Here is a 13,867-nt window from a genome sequence, read left to right as displayed (position 1 = left end):
GGCACCAAGAACTAAGGCTCAGAGAAATGGAGCTCAACCATGAGCTAGAAATGAAACAATTGTCTGTGGAAAGTGCTTCTCTCTCCGAATCCTCTAGGAGTTCCAGTCCCAAAAGACCCCGGATGCCTAAGGAGTTGGTGGGTATGTATGAGCCTAAGTTGGATGTGTTGGACTGGTTGAGTTTGTTTGATTATAATCATGGGCTCCAGAACATTACAGCAAATGGGTTACTTTCCTGGTGTTCTCTAGGCTCCCCCTGTTGCAACTGATGTGGTAATGGAGTTGGGGGAGGAGGATAGGAAGGATTATGAATGTGTGAAGCTAGCTTTGATAGCTAGCTAGATTTGGGAAGACCCCTTCCCAGTACCTTAAGAGGTTTAGGACCCTCAAAAAGAATGATGGTACCCCTTGGGCTACCTGGGTGAGTGAGTGTTTGAAAAACATAGAGGGATGGATTAAGGGTTACAAGGTGAACACTTATGAGGGAATGAGAAATCTTGTAATGTTGGAGTCAATTTATGATGCCTGCTCTCCTTTATCTATCTTTTATGAACTATCTACAAAGACTCTTTGGGCATAACCCCACTGTGTGATCCTGGACACATTTTGCTCGCTCTCTCTAAGAGTGGGCCTGGCATTTGAACTTCCTTGCTGTCTAGTAGACTTTGCTTAATCTGCCTCACCGTGGTTCTTTGAGAAGTATTGAAATTGTGTGCTTTCATAACTTTGCCTTTTCCCTTGCTTTTTCTATAACTTATTAGAGTGCCATCTTATGTTAAGCGCTCACCTCTGTCTGAAAATAAGTGGTGTTTCTCACTAAGACGTGTCTAATAAGTAATTAGGGTTGTATATATATAATAGTGACTATGTGTTGAATTTACCTACCTCTTTGTTTGCTAGTGTAATTTACAAGTGTGTCTTTAAATAAATAATTATATACTTTTACACCAAAGCTCTGGTCAGTGTTTGCTTGTGCTAATGTATCCCTGTACCTATTGTGTATACTCTAAATACTGCCTAACACATCTTGAGAGAAGTCTGACTGCTCAGCCACAGCTACCAGGTAAATATGGGTGGTACAGACTGCTACCAATTGGGTTTACTGCCAACCACCTGTAGTCCTAAATCTTTTGCAGTGGTCCCTAAGGGAACTGCACAGGTTTCTGCCTAACACACCACTGGTTTATACAGGTCGGAGAAATGAATCAGCCATGCCTCTTCTCCTACGCTTTTTTGAAGGGCATTGTTGTTTGCGGTTGCAGTTCCTCTTATCAAGGACCAGAATTCACTAGTCTTATTTCCACATATTGTTTTCAGCATCAATTTGGCATCTGCCTGATATAATCGATCCTTCTTTTGCAATCTCCATGATAGATATTCTCTTTGGGCGGTTTTCCACCATTATACATGAGCCAGAAGTCCCAACATCCTTGCTAGTTTTTTAAATGTATTTACTAGACGTCGCTTGCTGGCCATTTCTGCATTATATGTGTGTTGCTAATTGGCAGTCTGCTAGTTAGATTGTATACCGGTTTTGTGTACTTTTTTAACAGGGGGGTATAATCCACTGCTCTAATTTTATCCTCTTTGTTAATGATGTTTTTAGCTGTTGGCAATATATAGCTTTCAGATATTAATTTAAGTGTCTTCTCTGACAGTTTTAGTCGGGTTCCCCCTGTATTTACTTCTAACTCATGTTCAGAGCCGTGGTTCTGTTTCTGTAGCGTCGTCCACCTTGTAGCTAGTAAATTATGGTCTCTATTTACAGTCTTCAGTACTGCAAAGCTAACAACCAAGCCTAGGAGTGTCACAACTCGCCTGCCGTGGAGACTATACCTAAGATGGAGACTGAAAAGGAGATAGAAGAAGGACTCCTTCCCTGGACTCGCTGTGCGCATTCTAGTCTTTTGACTTTATATTCCCGGAAGTTGCTAACGCACTCGCGTTGCAACTTCCAGTACTTTAGAAAGTGTTTCCCAGCGCTCGCGTGTAATTTACCTTTTTTCCTCCTGGCCGTTTTCCGAACGGCTTCCCCTTTCCGTTTCTGCCGTTCTCGGACAGCTGTTCCTCTGTTTGCTGTCTACTGCTTACCTTCTTGGAAACTCCCTCTTTCCTTGCTCGCAGTTCTTGCGAGGTACCTGCTACTCTTCTGCAACCTAGCCCCTTCGGACTCCCTGCATCCTGCTGCTGCTCTCTGGAGTATTTATTTGGAGCTATTGTGTACTTGCCTACTCCTTCAGTTTCTCAAGTGCATTCTGGGATCAGTAGTCCCAGCAAGATATCACAACCTACCATGATTTTTTCGGCAAGGCTTTTTCCCTGGTCTGGGGTGGGCTCCCTGGAGTCCCCACTGCCAGGCAAATTGCATCTCAGGCAAAGTGGCCTCTAGTGGAGCCCATACCCATCGCACCAAACCAGGGGTAAGGACGCACAAGAAGCCCAGCGACTTTTGGAGACAGAGAAGAAAGGAGATACAAACGGATGAATCTTGGGACTCTGATTCAGACGGTACCTCAGCCATAAAGACTTCAGGTGAGGAGGGGGTTGGTGGAGATAGCAAGGATCAGGCTGAATCTGAGAGATTGCAACGCCCGAGATAATGGCCTCCCTAGAACAATACCAAGAAATGGTGAATGCCATCCAGGCCCTGACGGCTGAAGTACAGTCCCTAAGAGCTGACAATACGGCATTACAGCAACAGGTTCAACAGTTGGGACAACAGGCACCTCAACGGGATGATAACAGAGGAGAACTACCTCCTCTTCCCTTGTCGTGTGGGAAATATGATGGGGACCCAAAGAAATTAAAAGAATTCTTGGATGCCTGCACAATCCAATTCACCTTTCGCCCCAGAACCTACGAGTTAGACAGAACCAAGGTTGGGTTCTTAATATCCAATCTGACAGGCAACGCTCTGGCATGGGCTACGCCTTTTGTTACCACTTCAGATCCGGTTCTCATTGATTACGGCCTATTCACACAACGACTAAAAGAAAGGTTTGAGAGACCGGAGGTCTTGTATTCCGCCTTCGGAAATCTACTCGACATACGACAAGGGTCATCGGAAGTCCAAACGTACCTTGTGAGATTTCAAAGGATAGCTGCAGAAGCAGGATGGCCCGAAACTGCTCAACAGACTATATTCCGAAGAGGACTCCACGAAGACATTAAGGACGAACTGGCGAGAGTTGCCAGACCCAATTCTTTCCAAGACCTGGTCTCCTTAGTCTTACAAGTAGAGTTCTGTATGGCAGAAAGGAAGGCAGAAAGAAGAAGACCACTCAATTTTGTATCAGGACCAAACCCCTCTTCGATACCTGAAAAGAGATCCATGGAAGAACCTATGCAAATTGGAACCACACAAGGACCTCTATCTACTGGCGAACGCAAGAGAAGAAGGGACCTTGGCTTGTGTATGTATTGTGGGTCAAACAGCCATCTATTAAGAGATTGCCCTGAAGTACCCCCCAGAAGACAGGGAAACGAAGGACCCCAACCTTAAACAGGGAAAGGGAAGGGGTGAACACCATAAATCCCTGTCACTTAGCACAGCCTTCGGCTTTGGACTGGTGCAGTCTTATGGTAATCAAGATACTAATGGAATGGGAACCGACAGGGTCCGTGGAGTGCATAGCCATGTTAGACTGTGGAGCGGCGGGCAACTTTGTGGACGACAAGTGGGCCAAGGAACATCTCTTACCCAGACGACCGAAGATCAGGTCTATACCGGTGGAAGGAGTCGATGGTACCCCATTAACATCAGGTCCCATTAGTCACGAAACACAGGAGTTGAAGATAAAGATGGCTAATCATCAGGAATACCTCTCATTCGATCTGATCAGGGCGGCACATTTTCAGGTCATACTGGGAATTCCCTGGTTGAGAAAGCACAATCCCCACATTGATTGGAGTTTGAACACAGTAGACTTCAAATCACAGTACTGCGATCAACATTGCTTAACTACAGAAATCACCCCGGTCATTCAAGCAACACTGCATCCTTTCTTCAGTGTCAACATGATACCAGCTCCATATCAGGAATTCATAGATGTATTCACAGACACACAGCCCCGTCTTGTACCACCACATCGCAGAGAAGATTGCAAGATCGATCTGACACCGGAAGCAGTTGTGCCTTTCGGGAGAATGTTTCCGCTGTCACTACCTGAAAAGGAAGCTCTGAAAGAGTACCTTGCCACCAACCTAGAGAACGGCCTTATTAGAGAGTCATCTTCCTCAGCAGGGGCTTCTCTCTTTTTTATTCCCAAAAAAGGAACAACACAACTACGCCCCTGTATAGATTACAGAGGTCTGAATAGTCTTACGGTGCGAGATAGATATCCTTTGCCATTGATGAAGGACATCATTGAAGCCGTCCAGGGTGCCCGGGTCTTCACCAAGCTGGATCTGAGAGGAGCTTATCACCTTTTAAGACCCCGCGAAGGGGATGAATGGAAGACGGCTTTCCGGACACCTCTAGGACATTACGAATATAGAGTAATGCCTTTTGGACTGGTCAATGCACCGGCACAATTCCAACGTTTCATGGACAATGTGTTTTCAGATATGCTCTACTCCTCAGTGGTCGTTTACCTAGACGACATTCTTGTCTTTTCCGCCACTCTGGCTGAACATCGTGTCTTGGTAACAGAAGTCTTACAACGTTTAAGGAGAAACAGTCTACTAGCTAAGACCGAAAAATGCATATTTGAGGCATCCACAGTACCATATTTGGGTTTTATATTATCTGCAGATAACATACAGATGGATCCAGCCAAGACGAATTCTATTACAAATTGGCCTGTACCCTCTAATGTCAAAGGAATCCAACGATTCTTAGGACTAGCGAACTTCTATAGAAAGTTTATCCCCAATTTTTCTGAGATTATTCTTCCTATCACCAATCTTCTAAAAAAGGGGGTGAAATTTCTCTGGGATTCTGACACTGAACAAGCCTTCCAAACTTTGAAAAGATCCTTTGTAACAGCTCCGATCCTCAGACAACCAGATCAAACACGCCCGTTCATAGTGGAAACTGATGCTTCCCTCGGTGCTATCGGGGCAGCATTACTACAAAAGGAGGAAGACGGCTTAGAACATCCTGTCTCTTGTTTTTCATGCACGTTGACCACTAGTGAACGCAACTATTCCGTGTTAGAAAAGGAACTCCTACTGGCCACCAGGGGGCGCACGGACAGGCATGCTCTGCGCGTGAGCTCCGCTACCACGGCCCCCAAAGTGGACTGAGCCCCCACTTAAGGCCCCCCCGTGGTAAAAATGAACGTGCTGCTGTCGGAAGGTCCCCCCCCCATGTGGTGAGAATCCGGAGCAAAAACGGTGGAGGACTCGCCCAGAAATCGCTCCGTGAAGCCGAGCCACCATACGAGCGCTGGGACGACTGGCAGGCCCTCAGGCAACAACGAGCGGCGAACAGCAGAGAAGCTGGAGCAGGCCCCGCAGCTGAGGGCCCTGAAGAAGAGGACACTGCCCGCAGTCAACGGGCGGCCCTCCCCCACGAACGAGCAGCGCTGTGAGCGGGGAGCCGGAGACAGGACCTGAAGGTGGGTGCCCTCAGGCAACAACGAGCGGCGAACAGCAGAGAAGCTGGAGCAGGCCCCGCAGCTGAGGGCCCCGAAGAAGAGGACACTGCCCGCAGTCAACGGGCGGCCCTCCATCACGAACGAGCAGCGCTGTGAGCGGGGAGCCGGAGACAGGACCTGAAGGTGGGTGCCCTCAGGCAACAACGAGCGGCGAACAGCAGAGGAGCTGGAGCAGGCCCCGCAGCTGAGGGCCCCGAAGAAGAGGACACTGCCCGCAGTCAACGGGCGGCCCTCCACCACGAACGAGCAGCGCTGTGAGCGGGGAGCCGGAGACAGGACCTGAAGGTGGGTGCCCTCAGGCAACAACGAGCGGCGAACAGCAAAGAAGCTGGAGCAGGCCCCGCAGCTGAGGGCCCCGAAGAAGAGGACACTGCCCGCAGTCAACGGGCGGCCCTCCACCACGAACGAGCAGCGCTGTGAGCGGCGAGCCGGAGACAGGACCTGAAGGTGGGTGCCCTCAGGCAACAACGAGCGGCGAACAGCAGAGAAGCTGGAGCAGGCCCCGCAGCTGAGGGCCCCGAAGAAGAGGACACTGCCCGCAGTCAACGGGCGGCCCTCCACCACGAATGAGCAGCGCTGTGAGCGGGGAGCCGGAGACAGGACCTGAAGGTGGGTGATACGCGGTGCGAGGTGGCGCCGCTGTGAACCTGGCCCCTTAACACCGCGGAGAGCTGGAATAGCCGAAACCCCAACGAAACGGGACACGTAGGGCGAAACCGGCCACAATAAACCTGAGAGACAGTCTCACAGGGAAAACCCCCGACAGACGGCTCGCCCTACCGCAGCTTGGAGGAAAGGACGAGGCGGACACTGTATGTTACGGAAAGAAGAGACCCGGGGTGATAAACTGTGCTCCACAGCGGCTACTGTCCTGGAGGTGCGTAGTGGACGAGAACGCAACCAGGAACACCCAATATAAGATTAATGAGCAAAGCGTCCCCGAGCCCTTCCACATTATACCCGGTCCTGCACACGTCCATCGGACTGTATTGAATCACAGGAGACCAAGCACTGACGGTGAGGCGCCACCAGGGGGACAAAGCCTATGATCAAGGGGAGAGGCCTCAACTGAGGAGATAATCACTCTGGACTGACAATCCCTGAAAGGAAAGAACATTCCATTAACTCATCGCTGGGACCCAGGCTACTCGCAGCAATACACAACTTCAAGCAATCGCCAGCAGATATTCTAATCCTAAGCCGAAAAAATCTCCGAAAAGCTTCGCCCGAGGCACACTTATCCTCCATCGCCTGCAAAACGGAGTGAAGAACGCATAAAGGTACTGGGGGATAGTCCACTGTGCCGTCACAACGACCCCACCTGCATTCATCCTGCAGGCACACCCCCCCACATCGCATAATAAACTCCCCTGCTGTCTAAAAGAGCACCTCAGGTGACCCACGTGCACCAGTGAATCTACCACACTCTGAACATAACCACGGCCGCACCAGGATCTCACAACCCCCAACGAGCCAACCAAGACCACTGCTACTGAAGTACAGAGGGTTGGGCCCCCGATTCAGGGGCGTGTGCCTCCTCTGCAATCTGATAACCCAAATACCCCAAGCAACACCACAGTACCTCGGGAGAACCAATGGACATAAAGGACAAACTGGCCACATTCTCCTACACCCCGACCTCTACCGAGAATCTGGACTCCACGATGGCGAATCAGAGCTCCTCAGTGAGTGAGTCCGCGGCTACCAAGGGAGACATCGCTGCTCTCCTGGGAGAAATTAAAAATATGGGGGCCAGCATTGGCTCCAAAATTGATAAAATCACCCAACGACTGGACACCATGGAGGAAAGGTTGGATGGAGTTGAGAATAATCAAGCATCAATAGATACCCTGGAGGCGCAATTGGACCAGCGGATGACTGCATTGGAGCAACGTGAAGAGAGCTTCAAACTTAAGCTTGACGACTTGGAAAACCGGGAGAGACGGAACAACCTGAGAATCTTCGGTATTCCGGAACGACAGGGGGAAACAGAGAGTGACCTGAGGAATGCCCTCCATGATATCATCAAGCTTTTACTTGCCGACGAAGAGGTTGATGAACCCAAGACAGAAAGAATACACAGAGCTGGCGGCCCTCCAGGCGGACCTAGATCAGTCCTAGCTCGATTTCACCGCTTCCAGGACAAGATGAGGATCCTAGAGAAAGCAAGAAGCAGTGACTCAATCACATTCCAAGGATCCCAAGTTACGATATATCAAGATCTATCCACTATGACCTTGGCACTCCGTCGCATGTGTGGCCCCCTCACCAAACATCTGAAGGAAAAGAATATAAGATACAGATGGGGATACCCCTTCTCCCTATCCTTTGACTATAATGGGAACAAAATCAAGTTGAGTTCGGAAGGGGAGATCAAGGCGTGTATTTCAGATCTTCTTGGTCCAAACATGGAAGAGGATGGTCGAGAGGACCAGCGTCGAGAGGAAAGAAGATGGCGCATACAGGGGCCCAGAAGGAAACGAGTCAAGGGTTCAAGAAAATACCGGAGAGGTAACACCCCTCCAGGGGGTGAGAACTGATGAACCACAATACTGGTAAGATGGCACACATTTTAATACACATGTTCATGACCCGAACTGCCTAAGGATCTATGAGCCCTGAAGAGATTTGGGTCATGTAAACGGAAGAGGGGGGTGATCGGGGGCTCAGTCAAGACTGTGATGTTAATGTGATCTTGGGGACGTGAAGTAACGGTCCCCAGGGGTGGTTCGATGCCGGTTCCACATTTCTACGTGGGCCTGCACGAACGCCGTCAAGTTGGGAGGGTTTGGGGGAGGGGGGGTTGGGCGGACAACAAACGAACAGAATATGACGCGTCAGCGGCAACACAAAAGATGGCTCAAGAATCCAAGAGTCCTCATCTAAGATACATCCACTCAATGCGGGTCACAAATTCACGATCGACATACTATGAAAATGGCACCGGTTGAAGAGCAGAAGGACAGGGAGTCCCTTAGGATAGGAACACTTAATGTGAAAGGCCTCAATTCACCAACCAAGAGATCACTGGTGGCAAGGGAATTCCGTAGATCTCAAATTGACATCCTCCTTCTACAAGAGACGAAGTTCGCTAAGGGAGAAGAGAGGGGGATATTAGGGAAAAAAGGGGGAAAGGAATTCTGGGTCTCTGGCCCACTCAGGAAGGGAGGAGTTGGAATTTTGGTCAAAAATGGAATTAACTTTGAAGTGGAAAAGACTTGGTCTGATGTGAGTGGGCGTGCCCTCCTGATTTCCGGGACGATCGCAAAGGTCAGAGTAACAGTGGCAGTAATATACTCTCCCAACACGGGACAATCCAAGTTTCTAGAGAAGACAATACCCAAAATAATGTTGGAAGCATCGGGCCAAGTTGTTCTCGGAGGAGACTTTAATCTGTGGGCAGACCCGACCAAGGACTGGGAACCAGGTAACCCTGAGACAAGAAACCAACCGAGAAGTGATTACACGGGACTCCCCGACATAATGGAGATATATGATTTGCAAGACGTATGGAGAACTAAACACCCGCATGATAGAGGTTACACATTTTATTCCAATCCGCACAAAACTTTTACCCGGATCGACTATTTGTACCTCACCAGGGTCCTTCTGGAATCCACGATATCGTCGGAAATCATCCCGATAGTGTGGTCAGACCATGATATGGTCCTGTCAGACATAAGATGGGCAGACTTGCCCGTTCCAGGAGGAAAGTGGCGCTGTAACGAAAGCCTGTGGAAAGATGCAGTATTTAAAACTGAAATGGCGACTGAAATCGAGGAATACCTTAAACTAAATAACAATGGGGAAGTTTCCAAGCAAACAGTATGGGAGGCGGGTAAGGCCACTTGGAGAGGTATCCTAATACGTGAAGGATCTACTAAGAAAAGGGAAAGGAAGATCATCGAGCATAGGCTTCGGTCTGAAATATGCAAACTGGAAAGCGAGGATAGGGGACACCTAGGAGCAGATTGTGACAACATTAAAATAGCGCAACGTAAAAGGGAAGAACTAAGATTATTGGAACACGAACAAATCGTACGCAAACTTCGATTTCTCAAACAAAAATTCTATGAGAAAGGGGATAAAGCTGACGCACTACTTGCAGCCAGATTAAGAAAGCAAAGAGCGGAACGAAAAGTGAAAGAGATAATTGAAGAAAACCCCGAGACCCCCCCTACTCCCTTCACCATACCGGAGAGCTTCGCTAGCTTCTATGAGCAATTGTACACCTCAGAAGTGACCCCAGGCCAATTAGACACAGATCACTATCTCTCCCTGGTAGATATGCCTAAAATTTCACACTCTGAAGCTGATCTGTTGGAATCCCCGATATCTGAACCCGAGGTCCAGGAAGCAATCAAGAGACTCACCGTAGGCAAATCTCCTGGTGAGGACGGGTATACTGCAGGGTTTTATAAAACCTTCAGCGCTCAACTTATACCATTCCTGACCGAGCTCTTCAATGAGATACTAGAAACAGGGACAGCCCCCGATTCCTTCACGAAGGCCCTCATAACGGTTATCCCGAAAGAAGGAAGGAACCCCAAACACTGTAGCTCATACCGCCCAATTTCTTTACTTAATTTAGATGCCAAAATCTATACTAGGGTACTAGCTGCTCGGCTAGAGGTACTAATCCCCCACCTTATACACAATGATCAAGTCGGATTTATAATGGGTAGGCAAGGAGCGGATACCATGCGCAAAACTCTCCATCTCATCCACTCATCACCAAAGTTACCAGGTAACCCTGCCCTATTGTCGATAGATGCAGAAAAGGCCTTTGACAGAGTGGAGTGGGGGTTTCTGTGGGCGGTCCTTAGCAAAGTGGGAATAGGGCCGAGATTTAGGAAGGGTATACAAGCTGTATATGCATCCCCCAAAGCGTCTATTTCGGTCAACGGGGAATACTCCAGGTGGTTTGGACTAGGACGAGGCACTAGACAGGGATGTCCCCTCTAGCCCAAAATATACGAGCCAGCTCCAGAATAGAAGGCATGCGATTGGGGACCAGGGAATATAAGATAGCACTCTATGCTGACGACATACTCTTACACATTACTAACCCCTCTACATCCGTCCCGCATGCTCTTCAACTATTAGAAGAATATGGCCAACTCTCTGGGTTTAAAGTAAATAAGTCTAAATCAATATTGTTCCCTTTGCAAGGTACACAAGAAGAAAACGAAACTAGGTATTCTCCCCTTGACCTCAGACTTGAACATTCAGTACTTAAATACTTAGGCATCCAGATCACTAAAAACCTGGCGGACTTATATAAAGCAAACTTCCCCCCCCTCCTCCGTAGTTTTTTGGCTGATCTGCAAAGATGGGACAAGCTCACAATCTCGTGGTTAGGGCGGATTAATGCCATTAAAATGGTATGTCTTCCCCGATTCCTGTACCCGTTCCAGATGCTACCTATCGAATTACCAGATGAGTTCTTCGTGGAGGCCAAAAGGCTCATGTTGAGATTCCTCTGGCAAGGGAAGAAGGCGAGAATTGGGTATCACACCTTGACGCTTCCAAAGGACAGAGGAGGAGTAGGTCTTCCCGACCTGCGAGAATACTACAAAGCCTCACAATTACGTGTCCTTATCCCACACTTGCGTGACCACAACCACCTCCAGTGGATCCACATGAACAACCACTATTTCTTCCCAGCCACAGTGTCAGAATGGTTATGGACCCCCCGTAAGAGAATCCAGCGGAAAATCAAGGGCCATCCAATACTGAGTACCATATGGACAATCTGGCAACCAAGCAAAGCAATGAACAAGATTACCACCTGGCCGTCTCCACTGAGCCATTTATGGTCCCCTGGTATGAATGACCGAATACCCGACGTAGGTAGATACCAATCCTGGTTTGAGGCGGGCCTTGAAAGAGTAGGGCAACTTCTGAAAAAAGACACTTTCATATCTCTTCCGGACCTAACAGAAGTCCTAGGAATAGGCCCACTATCCACTTTCCAATACATCCAGATAAAAGGAGTCCTTACGAAACCTGCGTGGAAGGAAAAGCTCCAGAGAGAACTCACCCCGTTCGAACGAATCCTGGACTCCAAGTCTGAACTAAAGGGTCTGATATCCTTGATGTACAGGGAACTCATCGAAGCAGGCAACGGATCCACGGAACATCTCAGAAGCCGATGGGGAAGAGACCTGGGAGAGGAGATAGACCCTGAACAATGGGAATTGATGTGTAGAGCAGCATCCAAAACATCCCTTTCTAGCCAATACAAAGCACATGCCATTAAACTCTTACACCGCTGGCAATACGACCCACTCAAGTTGTCCCGGATGTTCCAGACACTGAGCCCAAAATGCTGGAGGGAATGTGGAGAGACAGCCGACTACTGGCACATGTGGTGGAGCTGCCCACATATAAAGGTATTTTGGGAAGAAGTCCTGACATGGATCAAAGATGTAGATGGCATACAAAGAGATGCGGACCCACGCCTGATTCTCTTTGGACTAGAGAGGGACGAGGACGGATGGACTAGACTCAGAGGTCTTGCCCCACAGTTACTCCTCGCAGCCCGAGCGTTGCTTGTAACAAAATGGAAATCCAGAACAGTCCCAAGTAAGAAAGAATGGATCTGCCTGTCCACCAACATCTACACGATGGAGACGATCACTGCTTCACTACATAACAAAGCGCCACAATGCGAGACCCTATGGTCGGAATTCCGAAGTAAACATCTTTCTGAGACGACGGACTCCCAATCAGATAATGATACCGGACCATGAGTTAAAACAAAACCCAATGGCCTTCATTGAGAAACGGTGTTGACCCCAAAACCAGAGACAACCACAGGATAAGTGGGTAAAACTCTATCCACTATGGTTATATTGATGGAAAAAGTGATGTCGCAAAAATGCACGTCCCAATGGGGGGAGGGGGGTGAAAGGGTACGGGTTATGTTATTTTTTCTGTTACAACCAAAGAACGGACTTGAATATAGCAGCGATCTACTGAAGAAAAAAAAAATACTGTTTCTTTAATGTAACCATACGCTAATAGTGCTGTAACAAGTGAAATGTTTCATCTGTTTTTTTTTCTTTTCTCTTTTTTTTTTTTTTTTTTTTTTTTTTCTTTCTTTCTCTTTATGTTGCCTTAAAACCAATAAAACCAAATTTAAAAAAAAAAAAGAAAAGGAACTCCTGGCCATCCGACAAGCATGCGAGGAATGGAGACATCTGCTACAAGGCTCTGTAGTCCAGTTTTTGGTCCGTACGGATCATAAAAACCTTAAAGTCCTTCAAAAGATGGAATGCCGCAACTCACGACATGCCAGGTGGGCGTACTTCTTCTCACAATTTGACTTTGTGATCACCTATCTCCCAGGAAAGGACAACACTCTGGCAGATGCCCTTTCTCGGAGTACGGGTGAAGATTCGGGAGATCTACCAGAACAGGAACTCATGTTAGCAGGAAAAACATTCATCGCCACCATAAACACATTTTTGCGACGGGTAAAGGCGGAACAACAGAACAATAGGAGCTCAAAAATGGATTTGAAAGGGAAGGGCAACTTTCTCTTTAGAAAGGAAGCTTTGTATGTACCAACCCGAGAACTCCAAGTACAAGCAACGTCCTGGTGTCACGATATTCCTTCTGCTGGACACAAGGGCCAAAGAGCCACACTAGAGTTAACATCCCGTCAATTTTGGTGGCCTTCCCTGGCTAAAGATGTGAAGGAGTATGTAAAGGCCTGCCCTGTGTGTGCTCAAAACAAGTACGATTATCACAAACCCCTAGGACTTCTACAACAAGAAAAACAGCCCGAAGGACCTTGGCAACAGATATCCACGGATTCATAGTGGAGCTGCCGGAATCCTGTGGACACACCGCCATAATGGTCACAATCGATTCCTTTAGCAAGCTGGCTCACTTTTCTCCTCTTAAAGGACTCCCTACTGCCTGCACCACTGCAGAAGTCTTTCTGAAGGACATAGTCCGGCTTCTTGGCATTCCCACCAATATAGTCTCAGATAGAGGCGCTCAATTCACGTCCAAATTCTGGACAGTTCTGTGCAGAACATTAGGAATCAGGAGATCTCTTTCCTCAGGGTTCCACCTGGAAAGCAATGGGCAAACTGAATGTTTGAACGCCACTCTTGAACAGTACATACGGTGTTTTTGTAACCAAGAACAAGACGACTGGTTCCATCTTCTGCCCATGGCCGAGTTCTCTTATAACAACACAAGACATACCTCCCTAGGTATGAGTCCTTTCAAGTGCACCTATGGTTATGACC

Source organism: Ambystoma mexicanum, chromosome 11 (genome assembly GCF_040938575.1).
Source record: "Ambystoma mexicanum isolate Mex_15411 chromosome 11, UKY_AmexF1_1, whole genome shotgun sequence".
Classification (NCBI taxonomy): Eukaryota; Metazoa; Chordata; class Amphibia; order Caudata; family Ambystomatidae; genus Ambystoma; species Ambystoma mexicanum.
Note: the sequence above shows the minus strand (reverse complement) of the source record.